The 27433-nt window shown below is 38.4% G+C and overlaps 3 long non-coding RNA genes across 7 annotated transcripts in view; 2 read left to right on the top strand and 1 right to left on the bottom strand.

The window, feature by feature from the left end:
• The window catches only part of LOC148654438 (uncharacterized), a 133927-nt gene that overhangs the window by 66427 nt on the left and 40067 nt on the right, over positions 1-27433 (top strand). The window lies entirely within an intron of this gene.
• Positions 2679-3636, top strand: LOC148654440 (uncharacterized). Its single transcript, XR_015941449.1, has 2 exons — positions 2679-3253; positions 3435-3636. It is a non-coding gene; the product is annotated as an uncharacterized LOC148654440 (long non-coding RNA).
• LOC148654439 (uncharacterized) lies at positions 7019-21584 on the bottom strand. The gene is made up of 3 exons (XR_015941448.1): positions 21438-21584; positions 19943-20895; positions 7019-8751 (listed from the first exon to the last, which is right to left on the bottom strand). It is a non-coding gene; the product is annotated as an uncharacterized LOC148654439 (long non-coding RNA).

Genomic DNA, 27433 nt, shown 5'->3' with positions numbered 1-27433 from the left:
CTTGTCCTCACTACATGGCAGAAAAAAAACAACAACAAAATAAAAACGGGCACCTCCAGTGTGCTGATTTAGGTTTTTTTTTTCCCCAAAAAATGTTCCTCCTCAGTAACTGAAACAGCAACCCTGGAAGGAGAAAAGATTTCTTACGTGATAAATGACAGAGAGGCAGAGTTCTCCTGTTTATTTTTAAATTGGTGGCAGTATGCCAGGTTGGCACTGTGTCTTAGTTGACAGATATTGTGTGAGGGGCTGGGGGTAGACAGAGGCGTGGTGGGAGCCTGTCAGGCACAAGGGCTTTATTCTGCTGTCCTCAGCTTTTTCTATAAAAGGCAGAGGCTTCTCAGGGGGAATTCAAACCAAATGCCAATTTTTTTTTTGAAAATGCAAAAACACAAGAAGCCCCAAATGGATACATATATGCAAACGCATAATGAAGTCTAGAGTAGAAAATTGTTTGTTTTTTTTCCTAGAAGGACTGAGAACGCCGCTTCCCCCCCACCCCCCTTTTTATTTTGAAGAGGACGTTGGTTTGGTCATTGTTTGGTGGGTCTTAAAGAGAAGTGTCAAATAAAGCGACTGAAAACATTTAGCTGGTAATGTATCCAGGGAATTCAGTGCTGTACGCGACTAACACAATCTGTGACCCAAACTACTCGATATGATCTGGTTTTTCGTGAATGTGCGCGTGGTCAGATTTGCTTTTCTTTTTTTGCTGTCATCTGAGGAAAAGCTTTATGAGGTCCGCGTGTCGAGAGATGTAGTTTTCTCCCAGTGATGTGCATGTTTGTCTTGTGTGACAGAGGGCATAAGACTTTACATCTTCAAACCGTTGAGTTTGTGGTGTCCAGGTCTTCTTTGAAATTGGAATAAATTTGGTGGGCTTTATTTACTCATGAGCCAGACATACTGTTGCTCCTTGTTACTTTTCACTCAATCGGTGTTTAAAAACTCTCACTTTTGATGATTTAACTTGTTTCAACCTTAGATTTCCACCTGCTTATGGTACTGTTCCTTTAGCATATACAGTATGTTTAACAGAGTGTATGTAGATCTTAACAAAACCATTACGTTTTTCTCTGTTAGGGAATAATACTTAAAATAGTCTGGACTGATGCAAAAAGAGTGGTTTAACTATTTTGTGTGTCCTGCTAGGCCCTCTGGAAATCCTACGTATAGGTAGAGTGACTAGGCAAATTAGCCTGGGAATTTTCTCATTTTTTAATATTGTACTGTATATCTAGACACCCAACAGGCAATGTGCAGAATTATATATATATATGTTTTATTTTTATTTTCTTTATTTAATTATGATTTTCCAATTTCTTCATTATTTTTGGTTCATATTGCCGGTAAGGTTAGAATTATATTTCCGAGTATAAAAATTATATGTTGGTTCTTGATTTTTGGAGTGTTTGTCGTTTTTGTGCCATGCTTTTGTATGCACAAAGAAATAATGCTGCCAATCGAGTTGATAAACCAATGTAAGGGTCTTGTAAAGTCAAACTTACTGTCAGATTACTCCCCTTTGCAATATGCAGCTAAATAAGGATGCAGCTTCTTATTGAACTGAAAAACATTCACATTCCTCAGTCTTGTTCAACTTCTGTGGAAAAACACAGACAACATTGTACGGTATATTGGGATGGATATTAACCTTCTGTTTTGCTACATTTAACTCCATGTTCCTCATAAGCAGTGTTTGAGTATTTAGTTTCAAGTCTATGGGTTTCCTGGACCCCCCCCCCCCCGCCTCTAAGAGGTCACTTTTAGTACAGTTTCCTCATTTTATGTATTTTTGCTACAGCTATTATCCAAAGCAACTTAGATTTGCACCCGTTAGACTGTTATTTTACTGGAGCAATCTTCAGTCAAGTATTTTGCTCAAATGTTCAACTGCAGTATTTCAAATGCATTTGGGGGGATTCACAACCTTACCTTTAGGAGTCCAAAGTCCTAAAAATCATTCTGTATTCCGTGTCTAAATTCTGCCTTTTTAACAAATTGTGAATCTGTGTTGCATTGAGTTCTGTGACTTCCGGGAAATAATTTAGTAAGGAAGATGTGCATTCCTCTTCTCCTGTTCCTGCAAGATGCATAACGATGCATGATCCCCAAAGAGATATAAGAACACATCTCTAACTGTAACATTCCACCATCTATGATAGGGTGAACTTTTTTACCTGTCATTTTTATCAAATAAGTTAACTTGGATTTCTGCCTTAAAAAAAAAATACATTTCAACCATGTTAGTCTTTAGCCATGTCCATTAATACCTTTTTTATTTTTTCTCGGTTGTTGTTGATCTCCTTGCTTTTGAAGCAATGTTGCAGGTTAAGCCTAGGTTCTGTATGTACTGTACTTTGTTGTTAGTCCAGGCTTTTTGTGTGTCTTTCAAAGATATTGCCTTATTGTATTTGTTTAAAGATGGTTTACTAGTTTTCCTGAATAGGGAAAGGCAGTTGTCAACCAATTCTATCTTTTTGTGCATTCTTCATAATTAAGTGGTTCTACTATAAGCTTAGCCTTTTGTATGAGACTTGATGTTTTTTTCCAAGTTTTGTAAAAAGCGGTCTCTTTAATCTAATCCATTTTGAATGTATATGGCTTGCTGTTCACACCATCTTCTTGGCTTGGTATAAACCAAAATAGTGATCATTTGTCACTATTAATTTGACACTAAAACGGATAATTAATGGTTTGTGTCAAAGAGTACCTATCCATTTCATAACCATGATTGTAGAGGAAAGTTACTTCATTGTTTAAATACTGTTTATGTATGTTGAAGACTTCTTCAATGTAGTTTTGTTAGATATCTTTTTGCTGGTGTACTTTAATTTATGAAGATGAGTAAGTGTCTAAAACTTTTAATAGTTTAGGCAGGATGACTTTTTTTTTGTCGTTCTTGTTGTAAGATGAATGGAACACTTTTACACTCTTGAGGTAGTTTCGTTTGATTTAGAAAAGTACCCAAGTAAAGGATTTCCATGTGAATTAATGGGTCTGTATTCTTGTGGGATGGAGCTCCAGACTGCTCTTGGTCATTTCTTCCGTCGCCTTCTGTAATATGTCTGATTGTTGCAGCTTAGACAATTGTTTCCTGCCTCCAGGTGTTTTTTTTTAAGATTAATAAACATGCAGCAGTCTGTATCATCTTCTGTTTTTCCACCTCCCAGTCAAGCCTGAATTAGAGTCTAGCAGGTAGGTGGAGAGCTGATTTCAAAATGGCTGCCACATTTCACTCCAGAGGTATACAGTATACCTTCCTTTGTGAATGTTGTTTCAACATGGCCTTCAACCAGAGCTAATATCCCTTGTTGAGCTGACATTTGTTATTTTTTAGTGACAGTAAGGGTGTAGCTAAGGTATTGTAGATATAAGGGACAGCCACCATCAATTTTAAGGTCATGTCGTTGAGTGGTGAAGCTCATTTGCAGTTAACCAGAACACATTTATTGCTCGCTCTATTAAGAGACAATAATGTGACTCCAGATTTGCATGTAAAATACAAAGTAGCAACTGTATGCATTTAGTCATAGAAAACTTGCATGGCTTGATCCAAAGAAGCTTCATTAGTACACTTTTTGTTTCCTATCTGTTAAGTCACAGTAATTTAGACGGGGCTGAGCAGAGCACCGACTAACAGAAAAGCTTTTTTTCTTCAAAGAGCAGTTTCCTGTATGTACTGTAGCTCTGCACATCAGTCTTGCACGTTGGTGTCAGAGACTTGTGATCTGAGCTTTTTATTAAACGGCTGTTCCTTCTTTGTGTGTGGAAGTTTATAAAATATCGGTGTCTCGGTTTTGTTCGTCTGCATTTCCTGGAGAGTTGAAGCTGACGATTTTTCTCCATGCTGAAGGGGCAGCTAGCTCTTGCACAAAACAGGTGGGGCAGTGCTTTAAAAAAAAACTGCCACAGCCTTGGGAAATCAGATCCTTTCCCGGAGGTTTGTGATTTCAGGACAGCCATTGAAAATCTTGTTTGATGTACAGTAATATCCTGATGTCATTGTAAGAGGTTGTGGTGAGGAATTCCTGACTTTCCACGTAGATTCAAGATTCCAGGAAAACCTTCGTACTGGTGCTGTAAATTCATGTGTTAGCCGCTTATGAAAGGTAGAAGTTTTCCGGGTTGCGTTCCGTTACTAAACTGGTGCCTGTCTCCGTCACTACGGGGATCTGAACCCAACTCCTTTTCGGTCAGCCATGGCCAGCTCCCTTCCGAACGGCGCTCGCCCATCTCTGAGGACTGCTGTTCACGTGAAACCCTTCTCCTCTTCGGCCTTTGAAGTTCTCGTTTGAATATTTCCACCAACTTCCACCACGTTCTCCTCCCATAATGGCTCCACCCACATGAAAGGATATGAATAGGGTACAAATACACTGCTTATAAGTGACCCTTGTTAGTGAATAATTGCTTGGCTATCGACAAATGTCAGACAGTCATTTATACATATTTCTTTAACAGCTTCTTCTTTAATGACAGTTTTTGTTATGAAGTTGTAAATTAAGATTTGCACTCCATAGTTAATCAAATAAAATAGATACTACCTAATTTTCAAATTATACAGTACATACTTTCAAAAACTTCAATAATAATAAATAATATAATAATAATATTAATAATAAATATATGGGCAGAACGATGGTGTGGTGGTTAGCATATCGGCTGTTCCATTTTGGATGAGTAGAGTTGTGCTACAGTTTGGTTTCCTCCCCCAGTTCAAAGACAGGTTCACTGGTGATTTTTGAAAGCTGGAGGTGGGATTTGTTTTTGAACCTATGTTCCTGGAAGTATTTGGGCATCCATGACAGTGGTTTAGCCCATTGAGCTATCTTGGTTATTTGGTATGTTAGTTGGCGTCAGGGAAAACTGTCCCTGGGGTGAGTGTGTGCGTGTCTCTGTCTACGATGGACTAGCGTCCTGTCCAGGGTGTATCCTGCCTCACACCTGTTGCTTGCCTGGATGGGCACTGACTCCCCCACACCATTGTACTCGATAAAGTTGTTAAATAATGAATGTATGGAGTTAGTTCCTTCCCAGTACTGGGCAGTCTTAACGTTGCTGAACTTCTGAGGTCTGAAAAGGTGGTACAAGAATTACGATTATTAGTAATATAGTAGTAACAATAACCGTGTGATAAGCGTATCTGTGGCGTTTCTGAAGAATGTTATTCATTTTGTTTAATACAAATTAATAGAGATCATCCAAATCCAGGCATAAAAATGTGTTTATCAGGGATGTGGTGGTTGACTCTCCCAAACACTGCCCCTTGCTGTTTGGTGGCCATAATTGAAAATATGTCAATTAGGCAACAACAACAATAACTGTTGTTAAACATTATTGCTCAAACCACTTCTTTGTAGCAAGAACACTGAGTTGATAAGTGTCGCTGATGATTTGACCCTCGAACCTGCGTAAAAGTGAGATTAGCACATGGCTACATTTCAAGGAGTAATGTGTTCCTCTACATGTAATATGCAATAATTGCCAGATAGCTTTTCTGTTACTCTTCTGCATTAAATGATTGGGTGTCCATCACTGAAGTGGAGGACGTTCAGCAGTATAGGAGTTCACATGTTTTCAAGTGTAAGTGTCAGAATAATGTTAGAAAAGGTGTTAAATCACATGAGCTGGAACTGGATATTAACAAAGGTCGTTTATTCTAAAACAGATTTCAATACTTGATGGGAGAAATCTCTTAAACCTCAAATAGAAATGGCAAACCTAACATGTACAGTAAGCACTTCTCTGGGCTGTGAGTGCCTTTTAATTTCAGTGAACTCATACATTTAAATGTTCTCCAGGTTCCAAGTTACCATTGCTATTTATAAAGGCTTTATAATTCCAAGGTAACAAACATGACTAAATCATGAGCAAACCAAGAATAAACTGTGTTTGGTACTGTCAAGTTTTTCTTTGGGTTGCATGATTTCTAGAAAAACATTATTATATTTTGTGTTGAATGTTCTTGAGTATGGGCCCTAGTATATATTCTCTTTGGATGATACCACTGTCTTGGTGAATTTTTCCTGGGCTTTATGTTTATAACATGGTCATCTGAAATGGGATTAAAAATACATCAGATTTTTAAATCTCCAGCTAAAGCTGTTTCACAGGTTTTTTTTTTTGTCATTTGACATGCCTGTAAACTTACCTTTGACCGATCGTGTTCTCCACTTAAAGACACTTAAGCCCTGCTAATTAGGAAACAACACAAGCTGTCTTTCACTTCACTTAACAGTTGCTGAGTGTGCTGTCTCATCAGTCCCTCAGACAGACTCTATATGAGACACTGATCACTAATCTCAATCTCTGTTTAATTTGCAGTTCAGTCCTGTGTTTGTGACGTGTACTGTATGTGGGTACACATTTATGAGATGAGATGTTTTAACAATATTCTTTTGGCCAGAGTAGAGATGTATAATCATGTGCAGCAATCACAAGTATATATTTAAATAATTATGGTAAATAATGATAAATAAACCTCTTCAGCTGAGAGGGAAGTGATGTCAAATAAACATTAAAAAAGTGGAAGTAGTCAACCACTGAGAAAATGATCTGGGGTAAAAACAAATGAACCATTTGCAGGGGACTGAATTTCACTGACTGTATGTAGCAATTCTGAAATTACCTGTTAACACAGTGAAATTAAGTCCCGTGTGACACTCTTTAACTGTGCCTCCAGTGGATTTTTTTTGTTTTATTCCTGCGCATTTATTTTGGTACTAGTTGATAAACAAATCTAATGACAAATATTAATATAGCCAGAGGTAACTGTCTTCTTCCATTGTTCACATTAAACTACAGAGAACATTAAACTTTGTGTTGCGTTATGAGCTGTTTTAAAAGTTGCGTAATTTTAAAGCAGATGAGGAGGGCGAGAATTGGACTGCCCCAAACCAAACGGTATGTTCAGAGAGGTGACCGCTCAAATTAATGTGTACACGGTGTCGAGGTGCACTACAGTTTTCTATATGTAGGCGTGTGCACAAAAAGAAAAAACATTTTCAGAACGCTGTGAAGTTGTGATTGTATTTTTCTGTTTTCATGTATTTGGTATTTTATTTTAAAAAGAACAGTAGAATAAGCATCAATTTCTTACAAATGGTAAGCAGCATTTCAGTTAGGCAAACAGTTTCAGTTAGGATGCTTTTAACCAAATGCCTAATAGTGTAGGTCTTGTTGTTGCATAATTTTGTCTTAAGTAAATTAACAGCCATTGAAGTTGTATTTTGGGAAGCAATCCTATATTAGGTGAGATCGAGCAGGACGATTGACCTGGGTCCCTGCCTTATGGGGTGTCCCATTACAGTGTTCCCTAATATCAGAGAGATAACTCTTCAAAGATGTGCTGTACAAAGAGTTGGTGGAGAAGTTGTGATAGGGCCACAATGAGCATCTGTAGGCAGACAATGAGAAAAAAGCAGGTCAGCATCCCAGAATGATCCCTTCGGACGTGAGACTCACTGTAAGAAATGCGAGATTTTTTCCATTTAAAAATTTGTATAGATAAGTGAAAATCATTACCTTGTAAAGGAACACATTTAGATCTGCAAATGGATATTTTGCACAGTACAGCTGTTTGACACTTGTCTCGTTTTAGAGCGCATGCTAGAGTGTTGAGCTACACATTAGTCCTACAGTACATTGGACACAGACAAGGAAACATAGCCATGTCTATATCGTAATTTTCTGGTTCTGGAGCAGACAGAGTGGAGTAAAATAGATTGATCATAGTTGAGTTTGATATGGGATTTATTATTTAATATGAAAAGTATTTTAGTAAGAATATAGTTTCAGTTGGGTGGCATGGTAGCCCCGTGGTCAGCATTGCTACCTTACAGCGCTGGGGCTCTGAGTTCAATTCCTGGGGTGCTGTCTGTGTGGAGTTTGTATGTTCTCTTTGTGCACATGTGGGTATTCACAGGGTAATCCTGTTTTCTCCCACAGTCCAAAGACATACTGATTGGTTAAGGGCTTCTGGGAAGATTGGCCCTGGCCTGAGTGTGTGCAAGTCTGTGAGTGTTTCCTGCACTGGACTGGTGTCCCATCCACGGTGTACCCCACCTTGTGCCTGTTACTTGCCAGGCAATTTGGAAGGGAGCTCTGGCTCCCTTCCGAATTGGATGAAGTGGTTAGAAAATGGATAGAGGGACTGTTTCAGATTTTGTTAGTTAAATGAATCTTGAGTTTTTAGCCAACATCAATTGTGCAGGAAAGAGGAGAAACGTAGAGACGAGGGATAAAAATGCTTCTATCCCACCATGGCACAAAGAAGACGTGCTTCTGAAAAGCGGCTCTGTTTCCAAACCTAAGCTTTGCTGTCCTTTCGACTGCACCTCTCATCGTCCTAACAGTATTGAGAGTTTAAAGTTACTGAAGAGCGGGTTCCGATCAGCATTGTCATATGAGCACCCGAGTGATCTGGTAGAGAATTTGGTTGAGCACAAAATCTGTCTGAAGTTGGAGCACTTTGACATCTGACATTCGATGCCTGAATGAACACGTCATGTTGGGGATTTGATTATGTCTCATGTTTTGCAAGTACATCGCCTTTTAGATGATATGTAGCATCTACAGCAGTGGCAGTCATTTTACTTAGCAGAAGTGGGTGGACAGTTGGGCACAGCTTAGTTTCTACCCAAGTCACCAGCAAGGTTAATAATGGCTCTGGTGCCCAGAGCTGAGGAGGAGCTCAAAATGGCGACGCACAGACAGTGGGCAGACATCTTAGATCCTTCACTGAATGACCTGTAAAGAATAAAATAACATAATGTATGTTATAAATTCCTCATTGCCTATCAGTTCCTAAAAAAAAGGAGCTAAACGTCCCCTGAGAGACATTACTGTGGATTTGTTAAAGCAACTGAACGTCTCTTTTGGTACTGAGAGAAAAGCTTGTCGATCTTCAGAGGAGCTGACGGGGCTGTCAGATGCAGGAGATCAACGAGGAATAACGTTAGCCGGGTTAAAGTTGTGTGTCCTCGCTTTATTTTCAGGAAAAAAATGGACTACCGGTCCAGATTTCATCTTGGCGAAATGAAGCAGGTCCACAGCTCTAAACCTGCTGAAGCAAGCGGTAGATTTACCGATAATATTAGAAGCACAAGATAGAAGAGAAAAGGCAGAATGCTGGTATTGCGGAGATGCAGTTTTCCCTAAGATATCACTCCTTTTTTTTGGTAGAAAAAGGACTTACTATGTCCTGGTTTAGATGCCACGCTGAACCGTATAATAAGTTTGCTTCAAAAAGTGCCAGGAGAAATATAATGGGGTAGTTAGTCACAGTTTGTATTCGGCTGGGGTCCAAAACGAAGACTGTGGAGCTGACATTGGATAGGCTCACTTTTTTTTGTGCAGCCTGCTTGGCAGTTACTGTTATCCAGCAGAATCCCAGGGAGTAAAAAAATAAGCCAGGTGAGTTTTACATCTGAATTTCTGTCTTATTCTCCGAAAAATAAATGTCTCAGCAAATTCCTGCAAGGCCCACGACCCCATCTCTTTACAGCATCAAAGAAATATAATCATTTAATACATTTATCATGATGGACTTTTTCCAGGCCTGCTTATGGACGGTTCATTGATATCTATAGTGTGTTTTTGTGTTGTGAACCTTATAATCTTAGTACAGTATGGAAAAAATGTAAGGTACATTTTTTAATAGTTTTTTTTATGGACCCCTTCACATTAACTGCTGTTAAAATGTGTCCTGTGAGGGAAAGGCACATTGTAGTTTTACTTTGGGGCAACGTTCGATAATTGGTGGTGCTGAATTGGACTGTATTTCAAACATTAGTCACATTTGAAAAGGACTTCATCTAAACACAGAACCAGCAGTAAACAGCATTCGACACAATCCTCTTAAAAATTCAAACAGATACACTTCGTATTTGTTCCCGACTAGGTTTATATTAACAGTTCAATAAGTGTACAGCATATGTACTCTTAATATATATATAAAATGGCATACAGAAAATGTAATTTTTAACCTTGATTATATATTTTGTAATGCAGAAAAGCCTTGGGACTAAAAATGAATGAACTGCGAATTGACCATGGTTTTCATATTAGTGTGCGTCTGTTTTCTAGTCTTCTGAACTACTCTTTCTTTTAATGTGTGTATACTGTATGTAGCAGGAATAAAGAAAGGTTTCATTACTAAAGCTCCTCTTTTTTTAAAAGCTTTTTTAAAAACCAATGCTTTCATACTCCCAGTTACAGTTTTGTAAAAATATCACCCCTTGACTAGTAACGCATAAATAGAATTAAGCTGTGACAATAAAAGGCAGGGACTTTAATCTTTTTTTTTCCCCAAAAGAAAAATAATTATTCAAAGCAGTAGCCGCAAAAAAGAAAAAAACACACACCATTTCCATAAACATGTTAATTAACATGTTTTCATTGAAATACCTGTATTTAGGAGTGATGTCTGTTATTTGAAATTGTACAAATAGAGATAAAAATAAAAGAGTTGTAATAGAAATATTGATGCTTTTTTTCATTGTATTTCATTACTTGGGTGTGCTAATAGAAGTGAACAGTAGGTTTTTCCACATTAAAACTGTTCAGACAAATTGGTTGTAGAACATTAATAATCATCATAAATGCTGAAGGTTTTAGCTTTTCAAATTAATCATATTTCTTAACATTTCTCTACAAAATCCTTACTTCTTTTGTGAGGTGTAATTTTTAAAGAAAGGCTGGGCCACATGAATCATGAAACATGGAATCATGAAATGCAATGCTTTCATTTTTTCGATTTAAAAAGGCAATAAGTCACAAAGTATTGCGGCCATTAGAGAACAAATGTAAGAAATCTTACTTTAAATCTTACTTTATGGAATATTACTTAAAATTGTTGTCATGTTGTTCTAGTTATAATTGCTGAAAATAAATGCTGTAATTGCTATTCATGATTTATTAAAAAAAGAAATGTTCTTTTACATTCTGGAAAAAAAAACTGTAGCAAGAGTTGATTTTCAGCTTTTAAAACAATTTGAGTTGGACTGTTTTTCTGTATTCTGTCAAGCACAAAAAGTGGACAAGTTTCTGTTTTTTGTACAAGTGGGTTTTTACGGATATGTGTTACAATTTGTATTTAACAAAACGCATTAATCGGAAAGTTCATTTGGAAGAAAGCTTAGATAAACCCAGACATGTTCCTTGTGCTGTCAAGTTATATCACCTGGTTAGCAAGTATTAAAACTAATTTTTTTTTTTAGTCGAACTCCTTCTGAATTAATCTGTTGGAATGCGTTTATACCGATAAATATTTAGAAGAAAATATCTGACGTAATTTTAGTCTGGAGTGGAGTGAAAGATATGTATTTTTTATTTTTTTTAATGGAGGGTCTACATTTTAAATGGGTGTGTCAGCCCACCTTGCTGGCAATAGAAAAGGTATTTTTACACTTTTTTTTTCATATTTCAAAATAAGTAATGCACCAGCAGTCTTTTTAGGGAAACCTCTTCTGTGTTTGAGCTCGCTTGGGTAGTAACCACAGTCTGACCAAATAAAGGTGAGCTGACATCGAAGTCCTTGTTTTTGTGGTCTTACAGACAAGGAGCAGTTCTTGGTGAATGTCTACCGAAGATGTTTTGGAGGGAAAAGTGAATATTGAAAATGGTGTGATTTGTATTTAGTGTAAAGCCAGTGAAAAAAAAAATAAAGGTTTTATTTTGCAAGATTTTTAGCTTGCAATGTTATTATAGTTTTTTAGGGGAAAAAAAAGTCCAAAGTGAAAACCTTTTTTTTTACCACATACTGTAAGGATTTTTACATAGCATATACTGTATACGCCCCACTTACTGAGGTACTTTTGGAATGATATCAGTATAAGAGAATTGTGTTCCTTGTAGGCAGTTTTGAAAATTGTTAAAATTGCCGGGCTAATGACTTTTTTATTTTTCTTACTTTTAGTATCAATATCGCATATACCGCCCATGAATTAAATTCTTTCATCATACATGAATTACAGTCTACATATTTCAACAGTTTCAAATACCTAAAGTACATTCTGAGTGAAAATTTAATTATCACCATCTTTATTAAATTGACCTCATTTTACATTTTGGTTTAAACCTCAACTTAAGTAAATCCTTCAGTCCGTTCTCAAAATTGTGTTGTGTATATAGCAGACATACTTGTGTGTACTTGTAAGATAAAGCTGATTTACATGTAGAAATTAAACCAAATAAGTCTCACTGAATTTCTTAATTTCTGCCAATTTACTATCGGGACTGAATATTTAATTTAATACCTTATTTATAATACCCATTATAAATTATTTTTTAAATGATTTTGAAAGAAAATATTTTAGTTTGCAAATGGATCTTAGCTTAAATAAAATTGGTATTTAAATCCAAAGGAAGAGGCTGTTCTGTATCATGATATAATAATCCCGAATTGTTGAATCCTACAGTTCAACACCGTGAAACAAGATTTGCCGTGTGTTGTGTTGTTTGCTTTGAGGAAAATCTTCCCAGCCTAAGTAGTGTTGATTTTTTTAACATTCTTTTTTAACCACTCCACACACTGTGTGACTTGTGTACTTCCTTATTGTGAGCTAGATAAATAATTAAATCACAATGTTGTAGAATCATTGTGGAACAAGATATCTGACTTCTGTTTCATCAGTATTTTTTTGTGGTGTTATTTGCTTACAGAAATACAGCCTTGGTCTCTTGTCTCCACGGTTGTGTTTTTGTGAAAGTGCCGTAAATTTTATCAGAATTGGTAAGAAGGATTTTAGGACTTTTACTCCGGTGACACAGGACACAAGGTGGTGTTACTGTAGTCTGGTTGTGACATGCTCACAGAATTTTAAATTATACAGTATTTTTGAGGGGCATACTGTATGTGAAAAGGATAATTTGATTTTTTGGGTATGAGGAATAGTCATCAGTATAATATTACTGTTTGAAGTGTGAAAAAGACATAATAGAACTGGACAACAATATTTTATTTTTACTTTGAATTAGGAAAAAAGATCTTTAATTTTAACACTGTTCTATGAGGATCCACATATTAAAAAAAGCAGTACGATTTTAATGTGATAAAATATAATTTTGTCCAAGGTGTAATCTGGGTTCTGAAATTTCAGTATTAGAGTAGTTCTTCTGGGCAGAACCTTTACAATTTGGGTTGCATTTGCAAGTTATTTATTTAACTTTTATTACTTGGTTGTTGTGTAATGTTCAGTGACTTTTTTTCTTCATTCAAAGTTATTTTCCTCCAGTTTAAACGTTTCAAGGGACTGGAACTTAAGGAAAACAATTTTATAACACTTCTCTACTGCTTTGGGATTTTTTTAGTTTAGTTCATTTTACTCTTTTGCCTTTTTTTTGCCTGTTTTTTGGTCAAGAAATACATGGTGGTGTGAAATAAATTCTGAAAATACTTAATGTTGCATCATTATTTTTATAGCCAAAATCCATTTTTAATTAACATTTTTTTTTTGGAAGCTACCCTTTTTAAATATTGCTGGTTTAAAACTTTTTTGTTTGGTTTTGCTTTGTTTTACACCACTCCAAATAAGACTACTAATAAGAAATCCTTAAAATTCGTAAGGGCATGAGCTAATCTGTTTAGATATTGTTCCAATCTTATCTTTTTTACCTTCCCAAAATGTGAAAAGCAGAAATTAAGCACTTCTGCATCTTCAAAGGCACGGTGAGGTTGTATCATACCTTAGAAGTTGAAACATTTAATATAGTACTGTATATATCAGTTGTAAAATAATTTAATTTGTTTTAGGGGGTTAGAATATTGACAGGATTGTTTTAATGTTCCTAAAATGTACGTGTTCTTTCAATTTGGGTGTTAGTTAATTATTCTGTGTGTTTTTATGTCATTCATGTGTCATTTGCAATGTCTTTTTAATAGACTGGTGAAAATTTAGTGAACTCGACACAAAATGAAATTATGGCATCTATAAGTAAAATTGGACAACTTGCAATTATTTTAGAATGATTTTTGTACATAATGTATATGCTTGTTAATGTCTCCTGCTCGTCTATATTTGACGTCTGCTTGTACCGAAAAGTGCCTGAAATACAGCTTAAGCAGGAAGTCTTACTGCATGCATATTTGTCGTCCTTTATTTTAAATTTAATATGTGGATGATGCCACATTCAGTTGCAAAGATAGTAGTTTGCCTGGGGAGGACGTCCAAGCAGAATTCTACAAGTTCAAACCTCAATTGATTTAATTTTGCAGAGAATGTGAAGAGGTATAACCTTATGTGCACCACTAAATATAAATGTAAAATATAAATATAAAATATACAGTATGTGCAACACAAAACATAAAATATAAATATAGAAAAAATGTGTTTAACCAGATGGTTGTAATTATATATGATCTCTGTTTTTCAGAAAACATTAATTGACATTAAACATTCACTTTCATTTTCTACCCAATAATGTTCTCTATGGGCTATATATTTGTTGACTTCTGTAAAAAAAAAAAGTGCATAAATACTTAACAATATTTCACTTGTAACTTTATTTTTGGCAGTGCTTAAAAGTAAAAGGTGAATGCATTGCTTGTATCTGTACAGGGCTTTTTGATTTTGACTTTGACAATTCGGTGTTCAATTAAGTATGTACTTTACTTTGCAGTACTTGTTAAAAAATAAAGCCTGGGTTTCGGTGCTTATTGAAAGTGCGCCTTCCAGAAATATTAGAAGAGCAAACAAATATTCGCATTGGTAAATTTGCTCTCCGATAAATTGATTCTGATAATTCGACTTGATATCTGCAAAATCATCAGAAGTAAAAAAAAAAAAACATTCATTTTTAAAATGATAAGCTATGTAAAGATAGCTAAATCTTTTTTTGGTTCCCTGAAGTTGTGCGCAGTGCCACGTTCTAGTTACTCTTTAATAATCAGTGACAATCTTAAAGGCTGCAGGTCTGACTAGTCCTCCATTTTGTGATTTGAACTCATGTACACCCCCATTTTATATGATAGAAAGGTAGAGTCATCAAAATGCCGGGGCCAAAAAAAAAAAAAAAAGAAGCTGCTCGTTTTTCCTTTCGCATTTTATATTTGTTTACAATTTACATTGTCAAATTTAAATAATTGTGATTTTGCATTTAATTGTCAGGCATTATATAAAATTGCATTTTGGAAAAGGTGGGGCATAATTATTTCTATAGTTCTATTAGTGATTAGCTTAGTTTGGATGTCATTATCCTCGTTATAGCATTTTATAGGTGAGCCAGTTATAGGATGAAAAAGTAAGGGGGGCAATGCTGTATTTTAGCTCTAATTCTTCAGTGTCATCTGCAGATGCCTGTTGGGGTAATTGTGATTCCGTTAGTGTGCTCATTTGTTTGAAGAATTCAAGGCGTTTATTGAGTTTCTCAGGCACAAACACTAATATTTGCCTCAGCAATTGTTTGTTGATTTCTCCACACTCGATTTACAGGTAACTCATACACAAACAAGGGGTTTCAAATATCTGTCTTTGCCGTCAGAGAATGTTGTCTTTCCCGAATATGGAGGTCTGTTTGGGCTCTGTCCCTGAAGAAACAGCACATTGGACTAAAATGCCATACCTTGTGTGCTGAATCTGCGATGCCATTAATTTTGCTAAAAATGAACAACAAACCTTTAAAAACTAAATCTATTGCATTTCACTTTTTGTGGCTGTGTGCTCCTCTCCTCGAAAACTGCTTTAAATTGACTGCAGATGTGGCATATTAAAGTCGTCAGTAAAATTAAACAATCAATAATTTGACTATTTGACAATTTTCCAGGATGTGCTGTTACAGCGGTTTGATTTTATGTGCGCAACAAATCAAAAACTACAGAAGCAATGGGGGTGTTCTAATAAATTTGCACTCTACTGTGTTTTTCAGTCTAGGTATATATATATAAAAAACTGCCCTTCGTAAGCATGTGTTCAAACTGCATATTTTCCTCATTCTATTTAAGTTAATAAAATGGTCTTAAGCTGCTGCAAAGCCTAATAGTTGGTGGAGCGACGTCTAGGAGCAGTAAAGAGGTCACAGATGTTAATAAGGAGTGATGTACGACACTCTGAGTGACATCCCTAGGGGGATAACCTTTAATCCGTATTAGTTAATGTATTAATAATCTCTACCTACTCAAAGCAAACAGTGCAGTGTCTTTCAATGGGGTCAGCTTACTCCCTGTGTAACACTTTTGACCTAGGGTCATGGCCTTTGTTCCCTTCTCAATGGGGAGTGCCCTCAGAGGTCCCAGATGAAATAGAGAAGTTGTTCAGACACGTGCGTCTCAGAGAAGACCACCGCACACCCCCTGTGGCAGGGGGTCCTTAACTTGGAAACAGGAGAAAAAAAAGCCCTCTTTTCATTTTCTGCTCTTCCTAAGTAGCAGGGGTTGTTGTTTTTTTTTTTCTCGCCCTCAGAGGTTAGCTGACACATTGCCTTCCTACGGCTTTTAAGATCAGCTCCGTGACCTTGGAAATATCTCGGCTTTCAAGAGCCTGAGTCTGTAAGCTGGTGGGAGTCAGGTCTTCACCTGGTAAGGCTCAGAGCTTCATTCAGGGCTCGCGCTACGCTAACGAAGGCCTCTTTGAACATCGCCCCTGTTATCTTTGTTTTTAAATTTATGTAACGTCATCATTTGGATGTAAAGCTACATATTAAACACTGCCACCCTTTTTTAAAAGCTGATTTCAATATCAGCCAGCCAAACAGTATTGATAGCCAGGAGACCATTTTAGCTGCCTGAGAATCTGAATCTGAACTCCCTTCTGTTGTTTGAAGGAGCTTAAAAATGGTTAAGTAGCTCCCTTGTTTGAAAAAAATAAACCTCTTTTCCCCTACAACTGTCCTGCTTTCTTTGAATTATCATCTTAACGTGGATCACATTTTCGGCTGCATTTCAACGTCATCTAAAAAGTATAACAGAGTATCCATTAGGTGCTGCAATCCAGGCAAAGTTCTTCTCGGAAAATGAACATCAAATTAATTTGTAAATTATTCATTGTTCCTATTTATCTCTCTGTTTTTACTGTTATGGGGGAGCTGCCGTTAGTTTAAAGCAAAAGATTTAGTCATTAATGCAAAAAAAGCTCTCACTGCATTTTTTAAACGTCTGCAGTCGAAAAGGGCTTTTGTTGTTGGCATTCAGCCTGTGCTTCTTGTGGATGAATCTCTTAGTTTTGGTTCACACTGATTTGACCTCTAAAATGGACTCGTTCTTTCTTCCTCTCAGTCAAAAACATTTATAATTTAAAGTTTTTTTTTTTCATTTATATCGTAGCATGTGTGTGTAAAAGAAATTGCCTTCCTGGAAGGTGTGCAATTTAGATACAATTTAAATTTGTTTCATTCTTTTACCATTTTTTTTGTTGGTTTTGTTTTGAACTTTTCATTAATTTGATTGATTAAAAAAAATGCATCTTAATCGGAACAAAAATATTTCACCATGAAAACACAGTGGTTGTTCATGATTGCTTTTATTTTGTAGAATTCCAATAAATGCGTTATAATGTACATCTTGCTTACTAAAACTGGATTAGGGTTTTGCTATACATGCTTAGATTATATTTACAGAACAAAATAGAATTTAAACAGGGAAATGAACCTTAAACTTTAATCAGCAGCCATTCTCATTTTGTTGGTTTTCAACTTCTAAGAAGAAGATTATATTTCTGAGAGAAAAAAAATCAGACACACATTATTCTTCCTGGTACTCTTTCGGACATCACTGTAAAATGATTTTGAGAAATAACTATGCACAACATACTGTGCTGTTTCATAATAAAGACATGTCTTCATAAGCAAAAGATACAGTAAGTAAATAAGAAAGATTTAATAAGCTGCTCTTATGAAATATATTGAGGATTTGGCTCAATGAGAACTTTTGAAGAGTATAAAGTTTTTTTCAGCATTTATTGAAATATAATAAAACGCAGCTGTATTCTTGCCTTTCCTTGTTTGCCAGTGCTTAATAATAAGTCAGGAAATTATGTTTTGAATAAAATGCTAAAATACATAAACTATTCTTCTTATTTATTAAACGATTTGGGATATCCTTATTTTGCGAATGCGAGGTTTACGTGTGAGGCATTAAGAAAATTCGTGGAATTCCATTTTGTGTAGGTAGGACACATAATCTACTTGAGAAAGCAGAATACGTGCTTATTACTGTAAATGAATCCACAGACACAGCACAGAAAGCATTTGTGAGAACTTAGCTTAATGGTGTATGTCTGTAAACCGACAAAGAGGTTTGTTTTCCTACCTCACGTTTAGAAAAGAAATATTTAAAAAATAAATTCCATCATATGAAATGGGATTAATATGCATGCTATCCAGTTTGTCAGATAGATCGAAGCAGCCATTTTGTCTCAGCTATTTACCAAGATGTCTATTTGTTAATGCAGATTGAAGACGTGTATTTTAAAATGTGTTTGATAATTTAATACATCTGTATAAAGTAATAGCAGTGACAGCAATTCTAGTAATCTATATAGACAGTCTATATGTAGGTACTCTGATATATTTAAATATTGATACACATATCCGTATGAATAGATGTATTTGTACTGTATGTGTGTGTCTACAAAGCTTTAACTTCTAAAATCCTTCTGCTTGTTTTTGGTTTACTTCTTTTGTAATGCGTTCAAAGTTTTGTTTTTAGTTAATATTCTAATTTCCCAGTAAGACGGGCGCACAAAAATGTATTGTCCGAGGGATCTGACTTTGTTTCAGAGCTGCCTACTTCCCTAAAAAGCAAAATGTATTTTTTTTCTGAAAGTACCACTTGTGTTATTTGGCTAAACAAGTTTCAGAGCCTGTGACTGTTTTTGCTGCCCAGTACTTGTCTTTCTGTTCCACGTACGTATTTTATCCTACTTTTCTTTAATCTTTTTTTAACTTAACTGAAAATGTGTGCCGTAGAAGTATAGTTAAGTATTCTAGCTCGTGTATACAGGATATATTACACAGAGCTTCAACTTCACTGCCCTGTAGCAGTGTTAAAGACATTAGTTTTAACAATGCAAAAAAGCTTAACATTAATAACACTCTTAAATTTGTAGATAATCCGCGCAGAGGCACGCAGAGCTATCTGAACTCAGAGATGAGGCAATATAGAAGCACAAACTGTTGAGAGTTGGCAGTGAACCCAGAAGCTCGAGTGTATCCTTAAATGAACTTTCTTAAATGTACAGAGGAGCAGGCTTGCCAATGCAATAGATCGGAGTTAGAGATTATACAGTATGCAACTGAGGAACTTTCTGGAGTTCAGAAAAAATCCTGCCATGTCTCTCAAAAGGCCACTTGTGAAAATGTACCTGTGCAAATGCATGGATATTTTTCTGATGCATCTAAACCTGTTTAAACACATACGTATTTCTGTATGTATATATGTTTTTGATTACATCAGTGGATTTTTCAATTGGTTAGAAAACATGGCGAGATGTGACGTCGAATCATTCTGCCTAGGAAGGGCTTCCAGTAGAAGCCAAAGCAAGCTCACCAATAAATTCTGTTGCTAAGAGAGATTGTTATAAAAAAAAGGATGTTTTCGGTTTCTGTCTCTTTTATTCTTTTTTTCCTTTCTTTTTTTTTGCGTCGGCTTTGGAGGGGAGGCTTTCTGCTTTTGCAAAACGCAAGAGGTCCTCGAGGGAGTTCTTAAATTTAATTTGGCGTCCAGATTGATTCGTTTTAAGTGACAACGCAAGGCTAACCAGCTCAATGGCAGACACGCAGGACGAATCCAAGGTAGCCTGGAGAACAGTCTTAGCAGGGAGCAGACCAGCATGCACAGGGTGGATTTTGTACTCCGTTCATGCAAGCACTGCAGATATAATATGCGTGCAAGGTCTTGAGTGAGCAGCAGCCATATTAAGATGATCTGCACGAACACTTTAATGACACACGATTCCTTTCTAGAAACGGAGACAAAGAAAAGTTTAGAAGGAAAGAGCTTCCCCACCTGGTGTTTTGCGTGCTGTCCTTCATCGTCCTGTGCTGCTCTCACTGTGCACAGCGTTTACAACAAAACAGAAGTGAATGAAATAAGCTTGTCAGCATAGTCCACACACAGCAGATAGATTAAAGAAAAATACTTTTGTTTTGTTTTATTCCTTGCTGCTTCGGGCAGGCAAAAAAAAAAAGTTTGTACTGCTTAGCCTAGCCTACCGGTTTTTGGAACCAGAGCCAAAAGAGGCAGGAAACTGTTTTACAATAGCGTTACAGTAGTCTGCCACAAATGGAAAAAGCCAAATGTTGGTCGCGGAGAAGCAAGACAGGGAGAGAGAGAGAGGGAGAGGGAGAGGGGGGTAAAAACAGAGAAAATATGTACCAGTAGAGACAATTGAGCAACTCTTTGCTGTACTGCACGACAGCTTGCATTCTTGGGCATACAATGTGTGAACACGGGGAAAAATAAGACCTGGAACTGCTTTTGGTAACCAGTACCGTGACTTTTGGCATGAGTCCTTGAGGGTAAAGGGTGTGTGCATGGGGCAGAGGGGAGTTAAGGGGGTAGGGGGTGAGTGGAGGCAGACAAACTTGTAAGCATTGCGAGATTATTTGACCCCAAACTTTTCAGACAGCTTTTAATGTTTGCAATCCAAACTCTCGACTTTGGCCAGGTGGATCCTAGGTGTCCTTTGTACTGTCCTTCCTCGCCGTCTTTTGACTCCTGCCTGGTTGTGCTGCGTCTCTCGCCCGCGCTGGCTGAGCGGCTGGAGTTCTTTTTTTTTTTGTGTGTGTGTGTGTGCATTCTCAATCAAATTGCAATCATGGCAGCTGTTTTTCTTCCAGCACAGCAGTTGAGCTGTCTCGCCCAAATGCTTATCAGCTTTTGACTCTTTGCCAGCAGAGCTGTGAGGGCCAAAGCAGTTTTAACTCGTGAGAGCTGCTGGTTGGGGGCTGCTTGTTCTCCTGCGACAAGGCGAAAAAACAAAAAAGGCAGTTCTTTCTCCCGTGTTTTTCCATTCCCCCCCGTAGTCCCCATTTGAGGTGCTAAAGGACAATTTTGTGTTGTGTTCTCCCCTTGTCTCAGAGGGTACAGTTCCCACACAGTATAGGTTGAATGAATGAGTTAACAGACTGTGAGGATTGGGGGGAAAACATTTTAAAAACTTCCTTTTTTTCCTCCCCCTTTTGTCCCTTCTCCCATTTTGCTAACGAACTCCTGAAATACACAAGCTGTAGCAGCGGGAATCTGAAGAGTGCTTACTTGAGAATTCCTTCAGTCGGTTTCTGTTTTTTTTTCCTTCTTGCCCTTCTCCTTCCTCCTGCTACCTAGGTATGGAGTAGTAGCATGGCGCGAGTACCAGCACTGAGTCTGCGCCACCCAGGGGGAGTGGTATACTCCATTTCTCCCACCTCCCTGCTCACCCCCCTCCCCTCTCTCTCTCTCTCAAGTGCAAGCACAATTCCTTGCTGTGTGGATGTGTGTGATGAAAAAGCCACTCGCTCACACACTCTGCCATGCCTCCTGTTTCATCATCAGCTGAGCTCCTCTCCCGAACACACACTCTCCTCCTCTCCTCTCTCTCTCAACAGTCAGCCCCAGCCGCTCGAAAGAGGGAGATTGGAGCTCTGCGGGGGAAAAAAAAAAGGACAAAAAAAAAGTGGCTCTGCTATTTCTACTGCAAGGGCCACCCCTTTAGACAGCCTGTGCCAGAGAAGGAGTTTTTCTTTTTTTACTACTAAATGGATTTTAACCCTCTGCCTGCAACGAGCTGCACACCAGCACAAAACAGCCTTGCAACAAGTTGGTTTTTGTTGTTTCGGATTTTTGTTGATGCCGATCTCTTTTTTTCCGCCTTTTTCCTCTCTTCTGGTGGTGCTGTCGTTGGCCTTTTTAAGACGTTTTCCGAAAGCGGCGCAACTTTTTTTCCAGGGTGGGGGTGTGTGTGTGTGTGTGTTTGGGGGTGGCGGCGATGGTGGTAGGGCGCACTCATCCGGAGATTTTTTGGTCTATTTTTTTGGGGGGGGAGGGGGCGGCTTCCCGCTTTTTCTTCTTCTGCGCATCGTGTTGTTGCCGGGATGGACTTTTCTACCTCGAACCGTTTTCCGCCCACCACCCCCCACCCCACATGCCCCACCACCCCTCCGCCCCTGCCACACGCCCTCGCCGTTCGCAACCTTTCATGGGTATCGACCATGGCAACGCGTTTTTGCTGCCCGGGAAAAAAAAATGGCTGTGTTTTCTGAGCGTGCTGCACATCTGCGGGTAAAGACGGCGTGCCATTTGTAAGTGCCAGTGGGTCTATTGCAAGTATCGCGCCCCTCTCTCTCTCTTTCTCCCTCTCTTTTTTCTGTGTGTGCGTCTCTCTCCTGCTCTCTCTAGTTCGTTGGCTCTTTCTCCTGACAAGGGGAGTGCGAGGGCTGTGCTGTGGTGGAGCTCTTTCTGGGACAGGTGCCAACTTCAAACAAAAGACATAAAAAAGGCAATGAGTGAAAAATGCGTCGATTGAATTTTAAAGGGGGGGGGGGGAGAGAGGGAGAGAGAGAGAGGAGGGGGGGCGTGGGGGGGGGAAATGTTGCCCAGAGAAGTGCAAAAAAAAAAGTGACGTGCAGTGATCGTGCATGTTCAGCTGGCCTGCTTCTGGAGTTTGGGATTTTTTTTTAGTTGCAGAATTATTTCAGAGAAGAATGAAAGAGCGGCCTGAATAGTTTCTGCTCTTCTGTAGTGAAGGTATTTGAGTTGGGAAGGGCGAGGGGGGTGGAAGGCGGGAGAGGGAGGCGGGGGGGGGGGGGGGTTCCTTTTTCAGACTATTGAATAATTCATAGGCCCAGCACTGAGGCCGGACTGGAAAGTGTTATTAGCATGCATCAGACATGCTGTTTGTCTGTTTGCTAACATTCTTCATTCAAAGACTTGTTAACTACCAGACGGGCTTAACACGCGCCTTCCAGCCACCCTCACGGCCCCCTATTGTTGTGAGCCCTGCCAAACCAGGGGCTGGGATGGCAGGGGTGCATGCGGCTGGGGCTGGTTGCTAGGTAGGGATTGCCTTGCGATTCTTAGGCCTGCCTCCACCACTGTATAACAGTGCTAGCCGACTGCCTTCTTCTCCTCTTCAGCAGCAGAGCTTCGGATCCTGAAAAGTGTGAGGGGGTCGGTGGTGGTGGTGGGGGGTGGGCGTAAAAAAAAACAGCCTTTTTTTTTAGATCGTCTCTCAGTCCAGCGCCCGCCTGCCTGGAGGCCGCCTCTGTCAGATTCAGGTGAGCGACACGTTCGGGGGGCATTTTTCTCCTTGGGGCTCATTTGGCGTGTGCGTTTTTTTTATTTTATTCCGGCTGTTCGCAGGATGCCTTCCCGAGCGCCGCCGCCGCTCCTTTCCTCTCCGGGGGCTGGACCTGTGCATGGAAACGTTAAAAAAAAAAGAGAGAGAAAAGTTTTATTTGTCAGTTGGAGGGCATGAAAAGAAAACGTGTGTGTGTGTCCCCTGCGATCTAGGGTTCCTGGATACGACAGCACGACGACAAATTGTTTCCTTCTTGCTTTAGTGTTAAGCCGTCTTTGATTTTACTCAAGTTATTTTTTGCCTGTTTAATAGCCACTAAACTTTGCCTTAATGATTTAGGAGGATATTGGCGATGCCGAACTCCCTTCATGGCTTTTATTTGCCTTGGGAAGTTTTAGGGACAGTGCCAGTCTGTTTTTCTGCAATATCGTGGTGTCTTGTTTGAATGCCACTTTTTTTTGGTTTTTGGATGGCTGTGCAAGAGCCACAAATTAAGTGACTGATCACTTAAGAATTTATTTCATAACGGCAGTCTACGTAAAAAAAAAAACTAGCTGTCTGAATGCAGATGTTAGAGCAAATGAATTCTGGAATTAATCATTTCATCAAGGCACAATGTACGTAAGCCAATTTTCAATTAAACTAGGTTATCAATAAAACTCCATAAAACTAGGTTATCATTTGTGAAGATAGTCTCAGGCTGTGTTTGTACTTGCGTGCACGGATTTATGTGAACATGTGAGTGCAGATATGAAAACATAGATGCCGTATTAACATTTACAGAAAGGAGAAAAATAAATGCCTTGTTACCGAGAGAAAAACGCTCTCCGTTTGTTTTAGAAATGTTTTGTTTCAGAGATTTTTTTATATGATCTTACGATTGATTCCCAGGTTTTTGTTCCCAATTTCGTGTGCATTTTTTTAATATATTAGGCACTGGAAAAAAAAATGAACATTGGAACTGAATTTGCTAACAGCCTAACAGCAGTGTGCTAATGTGAGCATGTTCCCTTTGACTGGTGTCAGGTCCCGAAACTGCTGTCTGCTAAACCAAAAATCGTGCGAAAAGAACTGATTTGCTTTCTGTTTTCATTTCACAACAGGGTTCACACATAAAACCTTTAAATGCAACAATACTGTTTTACAAAACAAACCTGCAGAAAATGATTTTGCTAATGCTCCCAAAAAAATAGCTAGTATTATGTTGTGCAACAAAAAAATCCATCATACAACGTTACAATGTTAAGAAAAAAATAAATTAGCAGAACTATAACACATCACCTGGTACTAGACAAACTGACTGAAATGTTGTTAAAAAATTAATATTGATTTCATCGTTAATTATGGACGTGAAATTTCTTAAATGTTCACAGATTTTATTCGACAGTTTTAACAATGTTCAGTCTATTTGAATTTGATCAATTCCCTGATCTGTTTTCTCCTATATTCCGATGGTGCAGTGTGTCATTGTTTTTATGCTGTCTTGCAACATAAGAGGCTAATTTTTTTCAAAGGGGTTGAATTCCAGGCTTTGCACTGTTATGTTAACATGAAAAGATTTCCAATGTAGAATATTTTTTCAACAGCACCGGAGTTCTGTGGGATTTTTTGTTCCCCCACAAATCGAAATAGGGCTACATGGTTTGCACAAAGAAATATCCTACCGTAACTGTATCAAGTGTCATGCATGTGAGTGTTTTAATTTTTGAATGATATTTTTTGCCCTCACCACAAAGTACCACATTGAGTTTGTTTTGTTTTTTTACGGGCCTTTTTTATCTGCAATCCACATTTTGTTTCTGTTTCTTCTGATTTGCCATGGCGAAAAGACCAACGCCAATGCAAACGTAAGCTGAACTATTCCAGATATAATTTTTTTTGCATGCTTTTTCCTAGTGGGGGACGTGTGCGCCTTTCGGGGGGGTACCGTGTATATTTCTAATTGCTTTCATTTCGCAGAGTAGGTTCAAACGTTCGAATCGGTGCGTGGAAAAGCAGTTGCGCCTTGGATGATTCCTGGACTGGCATGATGCTTATCGTGCACGGGACTCGAAATAAGGTACAATAGCATGGGAGGTGACAGAAGAGGAAATGTGGGTGTGCATGTGCAAGCACTGGAAGCACAAATTGGAAGGACAGATAGGTAGAAGTTAGCGCTGCTTAAACCCCCAACCCCTCCTCTGTGGTGGGTGTGTTATCCGTAGAGGAGACGAAGGCAGTCGGGACCGAGCAGGCTCTGGTGGGGATTCAGCCGCCTCCCTCACCAAGGCTGAGGATGTCTGCAGAGCCGTCACACTCTCCTTCCACGTGACTCCCGCTCGTACGATCCCTCGGAGGCCCCGCCCATCCCCGCTCCCACCCGACTCGCTCACCGCCGCCGCCGCCACCACCACCACCACACACACCACACCCGTACGTTGTCATGTGCTGGCACATTGGACTTGGGGTTCAGCCCTGCTTCCACTCGCCTGCCAAGGGTGTAGGTGCCCCCTACCGATCGCCGGCTGCCGCCAGTGAGCTCCGTTCCCTCGTGCGGCCTGAAAACCCGCGACTTCTCTCAGCCATGAGGCTCATCCGCCGCCGATCGCCTTAAAATCGCGGCAAGGCCCTCCTGATAATAGGAGGTCGTCACCAGAGGCGTTTACTTCTAAATATTCACAAACTAAATTCGTACGGGAGACATCCTGGCTTAGCTCACGGTTTTAAAGGAACTTTCCTGTTTTCTTGGCGGTGTCGTTGAATATCACGACACGGCTTCCGTTGCCGATCGCTGTCATCACAGCGTAGTAATGGATGGAGGAGCTCACCTGCTTCTTTCATGAGTCCAAGGGGCTTTGTTTCCATTCATATCTGCAAATGTGGATATTTAGACTATTGCAAAAAACCTTTCTCGACGCCTGCAGTTTTCCAGCACCTTTAAAACTCCAGTGTTGAATGTTTGCATTTGCGAGTATTAAAATGCCCCAAAATAAATTTGACAGCCACTAAATGTTAACTGTAGATTGTCCCTTTTCCTCCTTATATTTTAAAACTTTAAAACATGGAGGTTTTGACTCAGGAGTTAATGTTTCACATTGCATGTTTTGGAGTTGTAGAGGGGCTTCCTGGCTCGAGGTGCTATTCTTATTTCTAGGGCCTGTCTGTATTTTCTAACTGATAATATTGGGAATTGAACCATTTTGCACTGATGCTTACAAATACACAAACTGAGTGTATTTATTCAGTTTTTCCTTCCTTCTCTTGCTTCAGAGTGCAATGGTATATTGAAAGACAGAAGCCCAAACTAAAATTACAGCGTGCACTTATTTGTATTTTCACATTTATTTATTACATTGTAAGGTATTTGACCCTTTTCAATGTAATGGTATTTTGGGAGGGTATAGTTAGAGGCACTATGTGTTAAACTTAATTTTTTTCCCTTTCGTCTGAAATGCGGGGAACCACAGTAAAAGGCCTGACTTAAAAATATCCCTACGCGATAGAGAGGAGCTGAATGAAGTACTGAAACAAAAGACTTGGCTGCCATTGAATTTGTGGGAAAATCTATTAGCATTTGTTTGTTTTATAAGTCTTTAAGGCAGGACTGTGTTACAAGCCAGTGGCTCACTAGACTATAATTTTTCATTTATATTTTAAAGTAATTAAACTGCAGGTTTGTTTTCATATACAGTGTTTATCATTTCTCAAAAGTAGAAATGCAGTTCTGTTTATGTATTTTTTTTTCTTGCCTTTGGGAGCATCACCACCCTGCTGAATTTTGTCAAATGCAACAAAACAGGGTGAAATTGGTCCAACCCAAAATCAATTTTTTTAATGTTCTGCACCAGATTTTTCCTAAATTCTGGTATATTCTGGTTAATTATGGATTTTTATAAATTCTATTTATAAAAAAATGTCATATTATATGTGAATAGATTGAGAAAATTCAAAACTTGCTCCACTCTGTGGTTACGGGTATATTGTAGGATTAAAAAAAAAAGGTTTTAAAAATAAATGTATTGTCCAGTGCTTTTCGCTGTGTTGTGACTGTATTTTAAGAACAAAGTTTAAAAAAGGTGCCATGAGAGGGAAATATGCTCTTTGTCCCCTTTTTTTAAAGAGGTGATATGTTCTGAATTATTCTTATATTTTAAAAAAAGTTCTAGATCTTCAATTTTGCATTTATGTCCACAGTGCAGATTTATACATTTCAAATTGCGTAAAGCTTTTATCTTAGCAAG

Source organism: Lepisosteus platostomus, chromosome 9 (assembly GCF_059453375.1).
Source record: "Lepisosteus platostomus isolate fLepPlt1 chromosome 9, fLepPlt1.hap1, whole genome shotgun sequence".
Classification (NCBI taxonomy): domain Eukaryota; kingdom Metazoa; phylum Chordata; class Actinopteri; order Semionotiformes; family Lepisosteidae; genus Lepisosteus; species Lepisosteus platostomus.
Note: the sequence above shows the minus strand (reverse complement) of the source record. Positions and strands in the feature narration are given on the sequence as shown.